General features: G+C 41.5%; 1 protein-coding gene across 6 annotated transcripts in view; it reads right to left on the minus strand.

Moving 5' to 3' along the window:
* The window catches only part of TIAM1 (TIAM Rac1 associated GEF 1), a 270454-nt gene that overhangs the window by 184116 nt on the left and 64857 nt on the right, over positions 1-21481 (minus strand). For 3 of the 6 annotated variants that reach the window (XM_014599181.3, XM_059720677.1, XM_019476349.2), the window contains 2 exons: positions 19374-19542; positions 5117-5206 (listed from right to left, as the gene is read on the minus strand). The exons of 2 other annotated variants lie outside the window; for them this stretch is intronic. The gene's annotated coding sequence lies outside the window, so the exon portion shown is untranslated. The remainder of the gene's footprint in view (positions 1-5116; positions 5207-19373; positions 19543-21481) is intronic. One more of the 6 variants, XM_019476350.2, reaches the window with a different exon arrangement.

Consider the following 21481-nt stretch of genomic DNA (forward strand, 5'->3'; position numbering starts at 1 on the left):
ATAGTAATTTGTTTTCTGGTTTGGGTTTTGGAAATAAATGAGGGGAAAAGCAAAAAGATCAGTTTAAAATCCTTGGGACAAAACCCCACCTGGTATTAATCAGCATGACTCCATTAACTTCAATGGCCTTCCATCAAATTACAGTATGAACTGAAGATCTGACTACGTATTCTGAACAGGCTTCCTTTCTTTTATTAATGCAACCTCAAATTATATTTTTTTTTCCTAAAATCCAAATTGCTTTTCATTTTGCTACAGCCAAAAAAAGGTTTTAAAGACAATTTCACTTTAGTCTGCAGTCAGTTTCGCTCCAGGCTGTCAGGGCTCCAATAGAGGCTGCAGTCCCTGAACAAACATTTATTTGTGTTAAGCAAATGCTTCCATTAGTCTTGGTTTTAATTAATCAAAACATTTCTACAGATCTAAAGCTTTGTAAAAATCTTCACTTTTGCTTGTATATTGTAAGCAAAATCTAAATGTGAGGCTACATTTGATTTACAGCAACTTTCACTCACCAACACATCAGTGAACACAAGGAGATGATGTAGCATTGAATTACAGTAACAAGTTAAATACACTTAAACCAACAGAGCTGAAAGTGTTTGTCTAAGAAATAGAACATCATTAGTGCCCAGAAAATATGCTTGATGAAGAATACTCAAAATGAGGTTTAATGTGATCATTCTTTCTAGCCGTATGTCATTGCTTCCTATCAAACCACAGTTCTGGGTGTTTTAGGTGTCTGACAAGAATTTTTTTATTATAATTATTTCTGTTATACAGAATGAGTAGCCTGCATTGAGGAAATCAAAACGCTCCTTCTCTCTCTCAAAGTGACTGCAACAAATGCAACTTCAAGGCATCACTGGGTCCTGACTCCAGACATTATGAATTATGGAATCCCATCAAACACCTGAAAAATAAAGCCGTTGAATATGCTTGCTGAAGAGCTGGCAAAGCTGTTTCTACCAGAGACGAAGAACCTGCAGCAGGGTGTAAAGCTTTCCTTGACCTCTCCCATTCCACCAAGAAAATCTGTGCCCATGGTTACAGGAAACTCTTAATCTCTACGAGCAGATGTCAATCTCCAGAGCTGGGAAAATAGCTTTTTTCATTATGATCACACAATTTAAAGTCAAGAAGTTGAAATGCCCTGATGAATATAGTAACTTAAATCCAAAAAGGAAGCACCTGCTTTCTAAATAGCCAGCCAATTAAAAATCCTACTGCTGTTTTATGCATTTATAATTCAATTTCAGTAGACTTACTGGTTAGTAGTATTTAGCTATTGTTAGACTGCTATGCAGCAAAAAAGTGTAACTGCTGAGAGCAACAAAGTCTGCAGTACTGATCAGTGCCATAATTCTTAAATGGATGCTTTAGAAGTCCAAGTTGTTCCATAAGGAAGGAATTCTGGAGAACATGAATTAAAGGTCCACTCAGAAAAGCAACGCAGGCTAGATTCCCAGCAGGTGTAAACTGACCTAACTACATTGATTTCAATGGAACAATGCCAGTTTACTCCAACTGTGGGTGAGGGCCTTAAACCCACCTTCAAGCACACAACCAAACCTTCTCCCCCTCCCAACAACCCGTAACATTTTCCATTCCTGGAAATAAAAGCGTCTCCTCTCATTATGCGATTCCTAAAGTAAATGTTCTTTCCACTTACTTGCCAGCACTGGGAAACCAGAAAGATTTTCATCAATAAAATAGAAAAAAGTTTAAATAAAAGAACACAAGGAAATGATCAGTTTGTCTGCTGGATTCAATTTTAAAAAACAGAACTCAGTAAGAAGTTGTAGGCAATCCCCTTACCTGACCTAAAAATAAAATAGGCAAGCTTTTGAGAACTGTATTCTTGTTATCATGCTGCAGAAAATAAAATGAGGTAAAGCCAAAGCTGAAGCTGGAATTAAACACACTGCCACTATCTGTCACTTGCAGTAGTGTTGCAGATTTCTCCATAATAATGTGGCAGTCATTTTGGTCACAACTGTATGGGAAGACTGCCACCAGTGAAGGATGAATTTAAAATGGCACCACAGGTAATCAGCATGCTTTTAAAATCTTAAGAAATTAAAAATGGGCGGTTCCTATCATCCACAGCAAAAGCAGGATAAACTACACCGACTTACACCAACTTAAGGTCTTGCTCCAAATTGAAAACTATACTAACTGACTTAGTGGTAACAAGGCTTTGCACGTTTCTGTGCAGTTTCTTTTCACTGGTGTTACTGTACCAAGAAAATAGTTATCTACCAAAACAAAAGCACCGGCCATTTTATAGGCATCCAGACAAAGCCTTGCAATATCCCCCAGGCTTAAAAAGAGAAAAAGCTTCCCCTCACCTGATATTTCCTAGTTCAAAACAGGCCCACATGGCACCCAGGTAAACTGGGTTTACTCTTGCAACTGGTATTATGATATGCTGTTTACATTTTGATCATTATCAAAGACTGTAATGCAAACTGCAGACAACAATGAGTTAAAACAGAGCTGTCCAACTGGACAGCTTATTTTGCAGCTACCTGGCTCTTATCCAGCCATTGCTCCACCTACAGCAACAGCTAGGATCTCTGGGATCCTTCTCCCTCCTCCAGCTTCCACTTCCTGCCTCTGAGCCTGCCCCAGAGGGTAGGGCAGGGCAGCATGGCACAGCCAGCCATGCTACAGGAAACTATGACCCAGGAGTGGCGGGTAAGAGGCCAGGGCACCCCCACAGAGCACAGTACAGCTGGGGGGGCGGTGGCACTATGAACCATGCGCATGCAGCCTGCTGGTGTGAGGTATGCAGGTCCTGGCCACTTTGAAGCCCTGGGATAAAACACAGCTCCCACTGAGCAGTTTTCTACCACCACTTGGTCAGCTGGTGGAGATGCATACTAAGGACGGTATGCACGACTCCTGGCGTCTAGTAGCTGCATTTGCAGTATGCAGCCAAATGTTAGAAAATACTCCAAGGAGCATGTCGTTTGAATTACATGGTCACCAAGAATATTAGAGTAAGTAAAGTCTGAGAAAGCTCCAATATTTTTCCTGGAAGTTACCCTCTCTAACATCCTATTGTAGATTACATCTAATGCACTCAAAATTGTATCATCTGGGCATCTACCCTGAGTCAAAATCCACCTCAAAACTTCAGAACCTGCCCTGGATACAATATCATATTAGTTGTTAGATTATCTCCTCCTTTCCTCAGAAGTGGTGTGTGCTTCTGACTCAACACTGTATATCCCATTAACCAATAAGCACTGTACTGAATGCACGACCGAATACAGAGGGGCCTTGCCAGTCAATCACTCATTTAGGGAATGACAAACTGGGAACCAGCTCCAGATTTGGAATTTATAAATCATTGCAAACACGTTCAACACGTAGAAAAAAAAAAACAAACCAACATTATCTTCTGGCTTGTAAGCCCACTCTGAACCTGCTAATAACCCTCTTGCAGCTAAAGACTACAAACTAAGAACTATGGTATTTGTTTCGCTAGGCCCCTGGGGTAGGCCTTGACCATTCCTACTGCAGCTCAAGTTTCCCTTGCTCCAAGTAGCAAGCTGCAGACAGCTTGCACGGTGCACAAGCAACTCCAGATTCTTCTTTTGACCACTGAGATCTTGCAAAACAATCCTTTGGACCCACTCACACCACAGGCAGCATTTTCTAATTCTAGGACTGATCTAAAGCCTATTACAAGTCAAAGAAGAGTTTCACTCACCTCACTGAGCTTTGGCTCAGGCCAAAGATCATTTACAACATCTAATAGCCATCTAACTTGATCTACACTGGTCACTATTTTCTGCCAGTTAAGAAATGCATTCAGCATAAGAATGCAACTAAAAAGATGTCCTACTCCATGTTTCTTAGAAAGGAAGGACTTGATAAGAGCTAATGTACCAAGGGAAAGACATTGTTTGTTTGAAAAGAGCTTAGTCAAGGAAGATGGTGGGTTAACTGCCATTTTAATACTAAAACAAAAATATGCATCTTATCTACATATATAATTCTACATACACTTACAAAAGGCACCTATTTCTTGGGAACTTTGGAACCACCATCTCTCTGGTTAAGATTATTAACCTTTTCCATTGTTAGATCCGTTTCAGTGGCTTATAACTTTGAACATGTACAGATATCTGCTCTCCCAGGAGAAATTCTCCTGAGGGCGATTTAACCCTGGTTGTTCCCAAGTTATTTTTCTCCTGGAACGGTCGTTTTTGCCTTGGGAGAAAAATCCTTAGCATCTGTACATTTGCGATTTCTCCTGGGAGTGTTGCTGCTCTCCCAGGAGAAACTGAATATCTGTACATGGCGTCTGACAGACAAACTATTTAGGCAGAGACCCAGAGGGTAAGACATGCACATGCTTTGCCATTGGGTCTCATAGGTATTTGCCAACAAAAGATGAACTGTGCAACCTGAGAACCTTGGGTTCCATTCCAGGTTCTGAACATAGATTCTTGCACCTGATCTGCCCCAGTTCCATCTCTTCTGCTGTAGTCCTAGCTTCTCTCCCCAGTTCCTATTTCTTTGCCTAGTCATGGTCTCCACCCAGCTCTTCATTCACTGCCTCTGGAAGCTCCCAACCCCAATCTCCTTTCCCTATCAACTCCCATTATCAGAATCACTCCCTATTCAAGCTCATGACTCAACCTACCTTTCCTACTCTCATGCATCTTTCACTAACCCAAGTGTTGCTCCATTTGGATCTAAGTAAATCTGTTTCTTTCTCCTTCAGGCTACCTGAGCATCATCAGGGGAGTTCTATCCCTAAACCTCCCATCCCCACTGCCTGTAGTAGCAGTCCCAGAAAAAGTCCTCCTTGCCAGGTTTCCCCCCCCAACACTTCTCCAAACTGGTGCATGCTCAGTGCAGGCAATCTTAAGTTACTACTGAACTATGTGTATTAACTTTTCAAACACATAACCATATGTGGATAGTTTTGCTGGGGAAAAGAAAAGGGTCTCTCTGGAAAATTCTTAAAGGAGTTCATACTGGTAAATTCTCAAAAAAATTAGTTTCTAAGCTTCTCAAATTGGGCCCATGCATTTCAAAAATCTGGCCTTATTCCCTGTTGTTCCCTAGTTCCAAAAACAATAATAGTAACTCTTACCTCATAGGTATGTTGTGAGGATAAGTTGACTAATGTTTACAATAGATCCATTTGGTGAGCCCCATCTGTCTGTACACCGGGGCAGGGATCCTGTGGACAAAAAAATTATGTGACCCTGTAATTAATAACTGTACCATAATATGCACACAAAAGGAAGGCAAAGTAAAGTGATACATGCAACCTGAATTCTGGCATTTTCTGGCTTCAGAGTGCTTGACTTTATAAATTTAATAATAGTTGTTTAAAATTTTGGTTTTGCTTTTGTTTCTGTGTGTCCACACACACATACGTATGACTTATATAAAGCCATTTTCAAGACATCCAGTATAATAAATGCTTAATGTTTCCTGTTTAAACATTTTAGAAACAAAAAAATAAAAACAAAAACAAAACAATCATTTGTTCTATGTAAATTAACAGAAGGCAAATCTATAACCAGTTGTTTGCCTGCCTGTAAAAATTTCCCTATGGAAACTATTAATAACTTGCAACATTAAGGTCATTCAGAGATTTCATGTTTACAGGGAATTTTCACATTTTACTCCATCCAGGATTTCCTCTCAAAATTACAGCGGTCTTATAAAGCTATTTTGTCTTATCTACAAAAGGCTTTTTTCTTCTCTTGCAACTGTAGAAGTATATAGCAAAATCCAAGAATCCTCCAACAGCCATTTTAAATCCCCAGGTGCTTTTCTGATTTAAGAATGTCTCTGATAGTACAATAATATCATACTGTACTTAGCCTTGAAAACATACAACTCCAGTTCAACAATCCTATTACATATGCTCCTAACATTTGTACTGAAGAGATTTAGCTCTCTGTTGTTTTATGTCTTTCAGTGTTTGCCAGTGGATACATTATAAGAAGATGTAGACAGGTCACATCCTAATGTTCCTCTCATCCTAAAACAAATCTGGAATAAAGAAATTGGTCATGTAGTTCTCTATATTAAGCTCTCAGCTACTTATCTTTTTAACAACCCCCCTCTCAAGCAGAGTGACAACAGTCAATCAAACAAAATGATGTGGCCAACTTGTGGCACAAGTGACATGGGTAGCACATTTTCGTGGCACATGACAGATTTGGGAAGAGGCAGGCAGTACAGTAGCAGATAGGAGTAGAAAGCAAAGCAGCAGATCAGGCAGGGACCACAGAACAAGGAGTAGAAAGCAAAGTAACTGAGAGGGCAGGGAGCAGAAAGCAGAGCAGCAGATGAAACAGGGAAAAGGGATCAGAGTGGTACTCAGAGTGTGGTTAATTTGTGGCATGTCTGCCAAAAGGGTTGGCCCCCGATGCAGTAGGATATGCTGTTCCCCAGCTCTATCCTAGCATACTAATCACTAAGGACACAGTTTAAAAACCAACTCACACAGCCAGTAGGTCTACCTCATGGACAGACTCAAATAAAACAAGTCAATGCAACCATTTTTACTTATAACCAGGGATCCAGATTTTTGGTTTCCTGTGGGAAATGGGGAAAAAAAAAAACCCACCATGGATTTCCCCTTTTACCAGAGAAAAATGCAGATTTTTCATTTTAACAGAAAGTATTTTCTCTCTCTCTGCAGGCTGGCAAGGGGCTGGGGGGCGGTCAGCCAGGGGACGCCATGTACACGCACATGGCCACCAAGCAGCCTAGAAAGCAGCTCCTGCAGGTAAGTCTGATGGGGGCAGGATTGATAGAGAAGGAGAGAGGGTGTTGGACAGTACTGGGCTGAGGGCTTGGGGCTGCAATCCATGTCTAAAGGGTACCAGCAGGGAGAGGGATGGGGCAGCAAGCAGCTCATTCAGGGGGCGGGGGTGTTGGGCTGGCTCCCTACTGCTGCACATGCTCCCAGGAAGGGGACAGGGGGACCTGTGACCCCCAGATCTGTGCATAGGGCAGGTACAAGCTGCCTTCTGCAGACCAGGGTCCTTACCCTGCTGCCCTCCCCCAGGGCTTCTGTGGCCCTGCGGGCAAGATCCAGTGCAGCAGAACAGAGCAAGGCTGGGCAGGGAAGCTCATGCTACCACTACAAGCTCCACAATGCCCTGGTAAAATGGCCCCTGCCCGCCCCACAGCAAGAAGGGGCACAACCCCACATCACTGCCCCCACTGCTGCTGGGTGTACTGCTGTATTGGGTCCTGCCCGCCAGGCCATGGAGACCCTGGGGGAGAGCAGCAGGGCAGGGAGTCTGAGCCCACAGTGGGCAACCCACACCCACCCTGCACACAGATCTCAGGGAACGGGTTCCCCACCCCCAGAAGTGCGCATAGCGACGGAGAGTCAGGCCTCCCCCCCGTCACAGCCTACAGAAGGCACCCCACACCTGCCCCCACCACAGGCTCCACTCTGGCCATGCTGCCCATCAGGGAAGGAGAGCCGGGCTCCCCGCTCAGGCTGCAGCAGCCTCCTGCAGGCAGCAGCTGGGGCTCAGGCACTGCTGCAAGGGGCTGGGGGCTACAGACCCAGGTTTCTGGCCCCTTAGCCCTAGTAGCTGGGGGCCCCCTCTGGCAGGGCTGGGAAGGGGCAAGGGACTGTTGGTGGGGAGTGAGGGGCCTGGACCTGTGTCCTGGTAAGCTAAGGAGACAGAGCTAAGGGGGAAGCTCTGATTTTCCATGATAAACCCCCAAATCAAATACCAAAATGTATAAATACTGAGAATTTATTTTACTATAGTGATTGAGACACTGGTAGACTTCTATACTGCTTTAAAATGGTAAATCTATCAATAAAAAAAAAAAAATGGTGTTCAAATGATATCTACATAAATATAACAGTGTTTCATTTTATCAAAGAATTTGTGGGCAGGGGGGTTTAAATTAGGGAAAACCAGGATTCCTGCTTATAACAAGTGTTGGGATGTCATGATCAGGAGGCCCATAAGAGCCTGAACAGATAAAAAGGAAAGCACCAATTTAGAAGAGAAAGCTCTGAGGCACTCAAACTCCACTCCAAGAGGAAGGAGGGGGGAGACGTGTTGATGAGAAGAGGGCACCAGAAGGGAAGGAAAGAGAATGGCAATGTGGCATAGAGAGGAAAGGAGAGTACACAGATAGAAGAAAACATGTTCTACAGGTCAGGGGTCAGTGACCAGTGCTACAACATCCCACTTTCTTGAGGGGGTGGAAAGTGAAGGCACTTTCACATACTGCACTATTACTTACCCCTCAAGCCTGCACACACTTCCTTTACCCTCTGAATAGCACCAGCTGTCCAACAGCTTCTTTCCTTCCCAAGCTTCCCTTTAAACCTCATTGCTTCTATCAGCTTGGGCTACTACATGTTTATGTCACTATTTCTAGGAAGAAAGCTTGCAGCCTCTATGAAATGCCCTAAGGATGAGTGCTCCCTTTTCGCTCCCTCTCCTGTTTTTTATTCCAAGTGCATTTTTCCAGGCCCCCATTATATTTACCTCTCCTGAATTATCCTCCACTAGGTTCAGCACTTAAAACCTGCTTAATATTTCGTCATTTATCCACCGACTGGGGTCCCCTCCCTTTTTACTGCTGTACCTCTTTCTGTATAAAAGTTAGGTAATCACTGCCTCTTACCTCATCTCACTGTTCTCATATTATGCCTTCACTACACCCCTTTGACAACTCATGCTTTAGTCACTGTTAACAAGCTTAAAACTAGACATGTCTCGCCAGTCAACCTGTCCTCTATCACCATGAAATGTCATTCCATCCCTCTACATTTGCTTCCTCAGCTTTTCTTAAACTGTAAGCCAGGGACAAGCAATAGTGCTGACAGCCATGTCTAGGAACTGCTTTTCAGCACTTCATCTGCACCGTGGTAATGCCTATGGGCCCCAACCAAGTACTACCAGGCACTGCACATACAATGGGAAAAGTGGAGGATTGAAAGGTAGGGTAGATGGGTAGAAACTATAAACTAGTTATAAAATGCATTGATATAGACATGTATGTATTGAGTCTTGCTATGATTTAAAAAGTGTGAGCCATTGTGCCTGTCTACTCTACTTTCAATACAATGTACTGCAGCTATTATAAAGTTAATAGCTACAATAATATTGTGGGTGGGGAGGGAGAAGGTGAAGTCTATTAGCATAGCTTTCAAACCACCTGGCTTACTAAAATAAAACACATCATTTTCTGATACTAAATTAAAAAAGAAATACCCAAAAAAGCATTCTAAGGACTGCTATGGGAATCAGCCTGAGCCATCAGCAGCAGCTCCTATCATGTTCTTCCCTCTCAATCAAATGAAAAGTTTGCTTAGGACAATCTTTGTATTTTTCAAGAATTTAGCAACACAACTCACTGCTTGGGTTCAAGCATTCATCAGATCTTTAAAAAATTAATATAGCACTCTACTACACCACAAACCATTTCAATTAGTCATGCCCTAGTTCTGCTAATGCTAATATCATCCTGTGAAGAAATGGCACAGCATGTATAAAGATCTTTCCAGCTTTTCTGCTAAACAGGATTTGCAATGTAACAATGTAGGAATGACTTGGAGACACTGTCTTTAACGGTTTTGTTTGTTTTGCTCTTTTCCCCACTTCCTCATTCACCCCAGTCTGACTCATAGGTGTTCCTTTTACAGTCTCTAACCCCCAACCCCATCATTTCCTGCCTCGGTTTCTCATCCTCTTCCTCCCCCTTATCCTCAGCCACTCTGTCTCATCTGGCTCTTTTCCACCCCTCCATCAACACAATCTTTGTCCTCTAGTATAAAAGCCACCTGCCTTTCCAAATACTATCTTTTCCCCCTCCTACTCCCTCCCCCTCCAACTATCTCCAAAAACTTAATGCATGCTGTCCACGCATAATTCCTTCAACGGTTCTACTCCTGCTCCACCTTCAGGACGCTTTGTGCAATGCCTACCTCACTACAGCTGACCTGCCTAAGACGACCTCTTTGCTAAGTCAAACGTGGAGTCCCTTATTTTCTTGATCACTACTCCCATCAAAAGACACTAAATTACATGGACCTTACTAGCTCCTACAATCAAGCTCCCCTACACTTCAGATTCTGTCCAAGTTTCCAAGGGTCCATTCTCTTTCTGCCTTGCTGACCACTCGTTTTGGTGGCTTCCAGACCTACTGGTCAGTAGCCTCTCTCAGAATCGTCTTCCGACTCCTTCGTTCTACAATGACTTCTTAGAGAACTGTGTCTACTCCTATGCTTCAAAGTGGTATGAATCTATGAAAAAAATAAATTCCTAAATCTACCTCTACCACTCCAGCCAGGGTTGCTTCCCACACTGCTTGAACAGCCATCTCCTCCAAGATATCTCAATGCTACCTCATGCAACCTTTCTGGAAACAGAGCATATTATTTTTCTTCATAACCTCTCCCCATCACTTCATTTCCTGGTTCACTTAGGTTCCGAGATGCCATCAAATCAGAGTACCTAGCCATCATGCAAAATGTTAAATACAAAACCAAACAGCACTTCTCCCTCACCAGGCTTTCAGGCCAGGCAGCAGGACTGTATTGAGGGAGGGCTTTTCTTATAATAAAAGGCAAATCATTTTGGAGACAGTTTAAATGCGATTCATGCCTTGTTTTGAATGCAACCATACTTAGTCTCATCTTTCCAGCAAGGAGTTCCACTGCCAGAGTCCTACCATTCAAAACATGTTCTTTTCCCAGTCTATCAAGCAGGCACACTTGGGCAGAGGCTAAGAGTGGTCATAGAGAATCAAATTTGGTTATTCCTTCCAATTCCTTCCTCCCGGGCTTTATCAACTCTTTGCTGCTTCCATTCAGCCCAAAATGGTACCAGTAAAGTTGCTGCCCTTTCCCAGCACCTAAGAACCTTGCATTCCCCAGAGACTGCTCCCATGCTGAACCAAAAAGAAGCACTGACTTCTTTCATCTGTGATATACTGGAACCGTGTCAAGCAAAAATGTTACTTCAACCTGGTTGAAGCCTCTGGGTAATATCACAACTTTTAAGTGTTAACAATAGCTATGAATCTTTTCACTGGATGCCTGTCTATTATCACCTCAAAATTCCCACTCCTCAGCCTTATCTACAAAGCCTTACACATCAATACCACAGTGACACACATTTCATAGTCACTTCATACAATGAAACTTACTGCAGATTTTTAGCAGTAAGTCAATTAGCCACTGGAGTAACTCACCTAGGGGCACGAAGGATTCCCCAGCACTTCAATTTCTTAGAAAGCAATGCAGCCTTGATTCAAAAAATAAAGGTATGCTACGGCTCAAAACAGGAGCCATTAGCTTAATGCAGGCATTATTAGATGTGGTTTTTCCAATCTGTGTCATGCAGAAGGTCAAGTTAGATGATTAGAATAGTCCCTTCTGGTCTTACATTTTAAGAATCTATCAAACAAAATTCAAAACAAACAAAATATAGGAGACAAAATTCCCTGCTTGCATTCCTATCCTTCTCCTGCACTAGCTCTGTGCTGCTCCCAATTATCTCCTGTTCCTGCTTTTTTTGTCTCATGCTCCTGTTCTTGGCTCCATGCCTTCTATCATGCTGTTCCCTACATTCTTTCTTCCTGCCCGCTAACCAGCCTTTCACACTTCCTTCAAACCCACTACTTACATGAATTGATCTCCAGTTCCTTCTTTTTCTAAACTGTTGTCCTATCCATTCACTTCAAGGCAGGGACAGTCCATGGAGTTCTATGCACTTCTGTAAAGCTCTCTTAACAATTAAGAGGGATCCTTGTTTTCTCTGATAAAAAAAAAAAAAAATCCCCAATTTTTGGATTTAAAAAAGTAACCCAAATCCACATTTTTGGTGATTAAAATGAAACACCACATATACATACACCTCTATATGTGGTGTTTTATTTTAAATCACCAAAAATGTGGATTTGGGTTACTTTTTTTAATCCAAAAAATTTTCAAAATGAAACACCCCCTCCCCCTCCCCCCCCACACACGGTGTTTCATTTTGATCAAGGGAAAATCTGGATTTGGCGTTACTTCTTTAATCCAAAGATTGGGGATTTTTTTTTTAAATCAGAGAAAACCAGTATCCCTGATGATTATATAAATTCCTTTTTGGTGAGAAACTACTAATTTTGTTAAACCAGATTATTTTCTTTATTGTTGTATGTACTATAGCATTGACCACCATAAATAAAGTTCACAAATCCAGATACATTATTATTTTAAAACTAAAAAATAGATTAATTAAAACTGAAGGCAATATGGTTTAATTGGTGGAGCATTAGGCAATCAAAAGACCTATTCCCAGCTCTACTACAGCTGCTTTGAGTGATCTTTGGCAAGCAGTGTCACCTTTCAGTACCTCAATTCCTCCATTTAAAAAAACAAAACAAAAGAGAAAGTGTTTCCATTTTAATGGAGAAACTGGTCCCATGCCTTTCTTTGCTAAGTACTTTGAGATCCACAGATGAAACTGCTATAAAATAGGTAAGTATTATCCATGTATCTAATAGTTTTATGCTGCTATTTATCACTGTAGTATCTGACCAACTTGTATGTAAACAACAAACAAACAACCCAACAATAATGAAGTGCCTAATAAACTTCACAAAGCCTCTGGCCCTTTCTAAGGTAAGACTCTACTTAATCTAGGACTTGGGTTTTTAATGTAGTTATCTGAATTCAAGACAACTTAAAATTTAAGATGAGCGCACCCTTCCCCCCCCCCCCAGTGATTAGATTCTATACATGGAAATTAAAAATGTGTTATAATTTTTCATGTATTGAATCTAATTATTAGAGGGTTGTCTTAAATTCATCCCCCCAACCTTGCCCTTTAAGTATGGAAAGCAGCAGCAGGGGGCAAGCAGCACACACCTCTCATGCAGCACTTGGTCATAGAAGGTGAACTGTGATAATGAACAGACTGTCAGTTCAGGTGCCACTTAAGTCCTAAGACTCCACATGCTGGCCTTCACAGGGAAGATTTCATCAAAATTTACAGAAGAAGGGGAATTATTAAGTTTGTGGCAGTAAGAGAGAAATGAGATATAGCTTGATAATGCAGCTGTCAGTGGGATTCTGAGATGTCACTCCTACACTGAGTAGATGCAATTTGTTCACTTCTCATTTTTAGAAGAATGTATAAAAGTTTCTTTTAATTGATGCAAAATACTCGATGCCTGGTGCCTCATTTGTAAAGCACTCTCTCTCTCGGACTCCTGATGCCCAGAGGGCACAGCTAAAGCATACTTTAAATAAATGAGACTGCTGAAGTTAAAATTTTAAAATCAATTTCTCTTTGTGGCATTTTTAGTATATTTTTATTCTTCTTAAAAACTATTTTCCAAAGGCCAACCTACCAAAGATTTTTTTTTTAATCTTTTTTTTTTTTGAGAAAAATTGGTTTTACCCAACACTAACATTAAACCAAATAAAGAAATCCAGACATTACAAGTCCTTAAATTAACATTTGAGACCCTAATCCTGAAAGCACTGACGTGAGCAAACCGATAAAGTTACTTACAGCCAAAATATTCTAACAGTATAGATCGGGTTTGCTTTTGTTTTTAAAACAAAAATGGACTAACAATATAGTAATCACATGTGTGGGCATCTAAAGCCCTCTCAGAGGCAGCGGTGATAGAACCTCTAGATTGGTTTGTTTTACAACTAGCTCCTTTAATACTCAGAGTACAACCTATTTTTAAAATCCAGTTTTAAGTTGAAACATTGCCCCCAAATCAACAAAGCCTCCCAAAACCTCCCTACATCCTTTTACCCAGTCACTTTTCCTTCCCCCAACATAAAATAGCCTGGATGACCAGATAATCCCTGCAAGGTGACCCCAAAGGTCATCAAATCTGTGAACTCACAGATCAGGGAATAGTATGCAGGGAAGGTGTTCATCTGTCAAAGATTCACTGAAGGGACCCATATTAGATGGTCCCTTGCCATGGTAACAAAGCCTGCTCCCATGGGGACTTTTGACACCGACCTCCATGAGACTAGAATTGGGCATTTAGCTAAGGGTTCTCCTAAAACATTCTAAAGCACAACTCAAATCTGGAATCACTTACATACACACTTAACTTAACATGCCAGATAAAAGAAAGCCAAATCAGGATTGTTTTCCCTCCATTCAGTCAGGCAGTTTGAAAATTAGCTTAGCTGATGACAGTATTTGTTCTAAGGCTGAGATTGTAGAACTACAAAATTCACTGAGATCATTTTTTCTTTATCATCAGCTATGCCCCCGAGGCACTAAATTTGGCTTTTTTTTTTTTTTTTTTTTAAACAAGAGGCTTTGTAGTTCTTTAAATCATTGTTCCACTTTTTTTTACTTGAATCTTTTTCTTGGATTTAAGGAGGATACACTTTATCTATGCATCTGTTAATCAAGTCGGTATCTCAGGTTCTCAGTTTCATCGTGACAGGCAAAACAAAACATGCTGTTTATTACACCCCACATACTTAAATTGTCTTTGACTACAAACAATTGGCAGACTTCCTTCACAAAATTCACAGAAGAGGAACATCAGCATTAACCATTGCAATCAATTGCAACGATCAAGTTAAAATTATTCAAGTAAGGTTAGAATGCAGAAAAGTACATCATGGGATCAGATTCCTTCATTTATTTATAATGTTCAATATAGTCATGTCGTAAAGAGTTCATGACACTGCAGGCATGCCAAGTGCAAATGAAATGACCTCTAGTCAAGAAGCCTCTTCTGTTGCTGTCTAAAAGTAATTCCTGTAATTTTAATTTCATGCCAGCTCTGTCCATCTCAGGGAACAGGGCTGTTCCTGCCCCGCCTTACATCATATGTTGTGTTCACCTGTGCAGAGGTTGTGCAAAAATCCTGTATCAGAATTCTTCTCTCACACCAGTGGTAGAGGTTCATGCTCACTGTCACAGATGTAAACGGTGACTTAAGTGCAGAGCAGCAGGCCATTTGGCCCAGAATCTTCTTCCCTCTCCGATGGGCAGTCTTCATATTTCATAATCGGCCTCTCCAAGTCTTTATGCAATTTGCTTAAGTAACAGTTCGAAGCTCCGCAGTTCAAACTTTTAGTTTTGCTGATACTCAAATTCAAGAAGAGGGGTTTTCCCACCACCCCCCCATGTAACATGGGGGGAAATGCCCTTCATCTTAGATTCCAGCATGAGGCAGTGGGGGGCAGGGGAGCAGCAGGCAGCTGCCGCAACTCTGGCCCCAAACTTACCTTACCCATGGCAATACTTTCCTTTTGGTTGCTCTCTCTCACGTTTTGTTCCTGTTCGTACCAGGTCATATTTATGCCTAGATTACAAACTTTACACTCAGTACCACATAAGTAGAGGGGCCTTATGTGGCATCCAGGAAAGAAACTGCACTTCAAAACAATATTCCTTCCCTCCTTTCCCCTCTTTCAAACACAGCACAGGTGATATACCAGCAACTCAATCCCATTGTCTCAACAGTACTAGACTGTGCCCTGGGAGCACAGTCAAGACTTCATGGCTTGCCTGCTACTTATCCCGCCTTTTTACCACACCACGGCCAAGTCCCAAGCAGACTATGTGGGGGCACAAAAAAGGGAATCTTATACCTCTTCATGCACTTGCATAGTCTTGTAGGTCAAATTGTACCCTGGTCTTTCACCTGCAAGTTCTTGGAGGCTGGAACTCCGTCTTTATGTGTCTGAAGTATCTAAGATACAACAGGCCCTTCACAATGCTACAAAAGCATTCAAGATGGGATAGCTATTTTTTAATATTGGCAATGTTTCCAGAGTATGGATGTGTAGCCAGACACATCACATTGAGAATTTATTTACAGTACCAAAAAGAGAGATTAAAAATAGAAGAGTCTCACAACATACCATGATGTTTGCAATGAAACACATGCTTGGACGTATGCAATAAAATGAGATATTAAACAACATGGAGGCAAGATTTGGCTCTTTAGAATATGATTCGGTAAAGCTTTAAGAGTGGACCCATTGGCAAAGTAGCCATTTTATTTGCTGGATTCTAAAATTGACATGAGGAAGGGGAAGGGCAGTAAAAGGACCAAAGACACTATTTATATCAGGAAGCAGAGAAACAGTCATAGTATCCTTGAAGACATTTTTATCATAATGAATAACACTAGAACAGTTAACACTGACTTAGTCCAACACATACCACACTTATTTATGCAGATGGTATCTAGCATACAAAGTTACAGTGCCACAGCAGAAAGCCAAAAGTCACCTGCAGCTTTTGACTCCTTAAAATTTGGAGGGGTTACCCTCCCCCCCAAAAATAGGTGCAAATTCAGTAATAAATGTTGTATTGTTTGGAACTGAAAGTACATAATGTATAGAGACAAACTTCTGGAAGCTAAATATATATAGCAGAAATACCCAGGAGAATGAGACGAATTTTAGAACTATTTGATTTTATCCTTCATTCTGTAACGCATTTATAAAAGTAAATCAGTATCTGACATTTCACTATGATCTTATTATCTTCTCTTATATTCTGTATTAACAAACAATCCATGTGATTTTGCATCCTGGAATAGGTATCTGTGCAATGTCATCTTACATTTAAGATGAAGCATGTACCATTGTATTGTTTTGAATTTTTTAATGTTACAGCTGTATTTGATAGGAGGAAAGATGGGTGGATAAACAATTCAGTGATACTTGAGAAAATCTTTAGTCATGCAGATGAAGATACTAAGAAAACCTCATGCTTCACAGTACAATCTAATCACTACATAAGTCAGGAAGGAAACTTAACCATGTAGAGAGTTGCATTTTTCTCTTCCCCTTCCTCAAAACACAACAAGCATTGGTCATTGCTGGACATAGGCCCTCAGACCCAAAACAACAGTCTGATTTATTATTCCTTTGTTTAAGGTACACAAGAGGAAATAAAAGCACATATTTATTGTTCATGCCAAAGGCTGTTCAATGGTCAAAGTGAAATGAATTGATGGTCATAGGGTGCAATGTAAAGCCTTAAGTCAATGAAAAGACTCCCATTTACTTCAACCAGTTTTGGATTAGGTCCTTAAAAAGTAGTTCCTGATTGAAAGTGTCACAACCCAAAGTTGTGATTTTTTTGTTTGTGTGCGCGCTTCGGCACAGCTAAATTATTTCCCGCCAAATTTGTCGCTTTCTTTGCACGGTGGAGTTCTCTGCTGCGAGAGAACTCTGGTGCAGCGGGGGATTTCCCGCCGGATTGCAGCTTCTTTGCAGTGTGCATCTCTTTCTTGCACTGTAGTGATACACGTTGCAAAGAAGTTCCCGCCATTTGTATTAGGATCCACGCCATGTTATTGGCCGATTCCTAATTTAGGCACACGTGGCGGCTAGCGATTGGCTTGCTAGCCGTACAAAAGGCTTGGGTAGTTTCCGCCCAAGCCGGAGGAGGGAGGAAGAGAGAGAGATTCTGTGTGAAGATCTCCAAACACTGTGGACCCTCGCAGACCCGATGCGCCTCCCCTAAGCAGGCAAGAGAGGCAATAGAACTGAGCCTACGGAGCTTTCGCTTCTCGCCTCTCCCCGTCACCGAGCGCAATCCCTGGACGTATCCCTTTCCTGTAATTTCGGACCCCGCGGAGCCTAGCAAACTCCGGGGAAAACTTATCGGACCCACAGAGCCTGAATAACTCCGGGAAGATTTTCAAACCCAACTTAACCAAACCCGCGGAGCCTAGCAAACTCCGTGGGAGCAATCGTTTTGTCAGAATCCTCCAACGAGGGTTCAAGCAGGAGCTGTGCCTGGAAACTTGTCCAGCCTACACCGATACCATCTTTGGGTGTAAGCAAACAATCTTTTCAATCAACCGTTACGCCTCCGTGACTAATTCTAACTCACATGCGCAAAACCGCTTCACAGCTCTCTCCCACCCCGCGTGTCCGGGCTGCCAGCCACAGCCCGTGTGCACTGGAGACAGGTCCGGTACAACCCCGGTTCGCCCCCGGCTTGCCCATGGCGGCCAGAATGGGATCGGAATCACTGCCGCGCATGGCGACGAGGGCGGGCTCGGGGCCCGGCCCGCACAGAAAGCAGTCTACTTCATGAATCCACCCACACAGTTGGAAGTCCTGATGCCATCACTGGCCATCTCAGCAAAGTCTGCAGAGAACAGACTGTCTTCATAGGCAGGGACCTACCAAAATCACAGTTTTGCAATTTTCACAGAAACTGTGAAATCAGTAAGCTCCCCCATGAAAAAGCCTGGTCCCTGCGAAAAAATGCCAAAAACAGACAATGAGAAGTAGGGAGGAGAGGGGATAAATAAAAGGAAGCTGCAAACAGAAAACGGTGGCAAGCCCTGGCATCCTGAAGGACAGGGCAGAGGGGGGAAATTTTCCTTGGTGGACTGCAGCAGGCCCCCCCCCCACGCTTCTGGCCAAGGGGCCCTGCAAGTCCTGCCCCTCCCCGGAGACTGACAAACGGCCATGGGCTAGAAGCAGATTGAACCAAAACCTATTCAGCTGAAAAGGTTTTCTTCAGAAAGTGACAAATTTGTTGAAACCCAAGAGTTGTGCTGGAGCACACCAGTTTAAAAAAAAAAAATGTTGTCAGGAGAAGTCTCTCAGATTGGGGGAAGAGAAAGAACATAATAGCCAATAGCTTAGTGGTCAAGGCATGCATCTTGGACCCCAAAAAGACAGGGTCAAGTATGACTTTATCCTAGGTCTTCCACATCCCAGGTGAGTATCTTGACGACCAAGGTTATTCACTGGTTTGAGGTGGGCCTTTCTACATCCACATCATTTTTCAGGGGAAATGGCAGCCTATAAACAACTGTTTCATCCCAGTGCAGAATGGGAAGATTTCCAAAACCTTGAAAAGGTTTGCAGGGAAAGAAAACCATTTCTTGCCTCAAACCTAGTAAGAAATTCTGTATAAACCTACTTGTGATGTGATGCCACATTATTTTAATCTGCTGTCCCTGAACGTATATTAAAAATGAAAAGAAAAACAGACCAAGGAAATATATATTTTAAAAATATATAAACTTAAAAAAAAAGAAAGAAAGAACAGTTTAAAGAAGGAACAATGGGATAAAATGAGATGAAGTGATACAGAAAACAATTTAAGATGAATATCAATGAGTAAATTTCTCTGTAGAATAGCCTCTAAAGGGAAGTGATGAAAAGGCAAACATCCTGCAGTGCCAGAGCACAGACTTGTGACCTAATACGACTTAAGAATCTCTGGATTCTCCATCCAATTAATAGAAGGGATTTGAGGATCTCTTTAAGTGGAGAGATTAGGAAGAGAAAATATTCAGGCTCTGAAGACATCTTAAATATTTGTTATAAGCCCAAGTGTGTTGAATGTCACAAAATTCTCATCAAAAACAATACATACCATATCCCGAAGAGAGAGCATCGCCTTAACTGTTTTCCTGCTCTGCAATCGTGGAGTGTGCTGCTTCAGGTAGAGGGTCCAACAACATCAGTTCATGTAGCTAACATCAAATGCAGCATTCCTTATCAAGGCAACACATATCTCTGCACACGATTGTTCACATAACAAGCTGTAAATGAAATCACACACATGGATACACAGCAGAAACACTTTGGCTTAACAAACATTTTTTATTATGTAAACATGGCTCAGAGAAGCCTTATTCTCTATGCAGAGAATCCATTTTACTTACAGTAGAATAAGCCTTATTTTATTGAATTATCTAAAAGAAACCCAGCCTTTAACTTACTGGAGAGACTGCAGAGTAACATCTGCAGTTTCAAAGATGCTATGCTATATTTCAATATTTTTGGCAATTGGATAGGCTATTATTAGAAATATATCTGGTTGCTAGGAAGACTCTGGCAATGACACATACCACCCACAAAACAGAGTCTGTTTAGTGAATCAGAAAGAGGGGGGGAGGAAATCAAGATTAGGAAGGAACATAATAATAACCATCAAAAGCAAAATTATATGCAATCTATGTGGATATGAACAGCAAACACCATACTGGAACAAATAAAAGGATAATATAAACACATGTGCATATACAAATTAAGATCTTTAGTGGGACCTATGTGAAGTAGAAAGGTCAAAAATCTAAATTAAATGCCAGAATTCTTTTTAGACACATAAAGAATGGACTGTTAGTTTTGCTAAAAGAAGCAACTGAGAGAAAATCCATACTGCACAGAAACATAATTATGACTGAATTCAACCACAAGAGAAACATTTCTGGCAAATAGGTATGTTTACTTTTAGTCATTTATGTCTATACCTAAACACTCATATAGGCCTGACCACCCCAAAATATCACCTCACAAGCATTTATTCACACAACCACTCCCCTATAACAGAATGGTACCTCTCTGACAAAGAAGCAGAGCGAGATTAAGCAACCGAACCAAAGTCATAGCCTAAATCGGTCACGCAGCTGGGAGATGACCCCAGATGTTCAAAATCCCAGTCCAGTGTTTCAAACCACCAGGGAGTGAGCCCTAGCTGTAGCCCTCTAGGAGTTCCATACAGGGGCATCCTTTCAGCAAGTTTGGAGTTGCCAGGACATGTAACATTTCAAATGCATGTAGCGTCAATTTACACATGTCCATGGTCTTATGTATTCTATAAAGAATACGGCACTCCCCCTCTAAATACGTGCTGTGCTTTCCTCTAAAATGTGAGAGTTCACATTACAAAGACGATAAAGAAAGGCCACAGGCTTAATATCACTATAGACTTTAGCAAAGAAAGGATATAATAGTTTACTGATGCAATTAATGATTAAAAAAAAAAAAACACTAGATTCAGCCAAAGCAAAAAGTAACACTCTTTGTACGTCACTGACATTTCTGTTTGGGCTTTACTACCCTCTCTCCTGGTTAGCATCGTATCTAAGTAAAACCAAATTATCAGAAAGCATGCATAACAAATTCAGGAAACTGTAAAGCTGCTCTTTGTATGTGAATGCTTTGCATGTCCTAAGAAAGATGTTGTAATTAAAAGAAATAGCTCCCTTATGACACAGAACAGAGAAGGTTTAATTATGCTTTTAACTGTTGGGGATGAGAGACTCCTATCACACCAATACTTCTCCAAAATCATGTAACATCTGCCTAGTAAGATTTAAATGGGATGCAAGTGGGCTCCACTCCCAATAAATATGTCACTAAAATGCTATTTAAACCATTATTTTTCTATTATTTATTTATGAAATAAAGAGTTTCAGTCCTCAGTCCTGTGACATTCAAATACCACAGAAGTTATGAATAGGATGGAATCCATTTAACCATTCTTCATGCCAGCAAGCGAGCCTGTTGGTATCCCAGAAAAGAGGACAAGGATCAGATAGTCACGAAGACTAAACAGTTCCTTGTCAACTAAAGGAGGTGACCACAGGTCAAAGTGAAAGCATATGGTGCATTCCCTAGACCAGTAATGTTCAATTAGGGTGACGTGGCACCCTGGGTTCCTTGAAATCCTTTCAAGGGTACCCCAGGGTGCCACAC

This window comes from Alligator mississippiensis, chromosome 1 (genome assembly GCF_030867095.1).
Source record: "Alligator mississippiensis isolate rAllMis1 chromosome 1, rAllMis1, whole genome shotgun sequence".
Lineage (NCBI taxonomy): Eukaryota > Metazoa > Chordata > Crocodylia > Alligatoridae > Alligator > Alligator mississippiensis.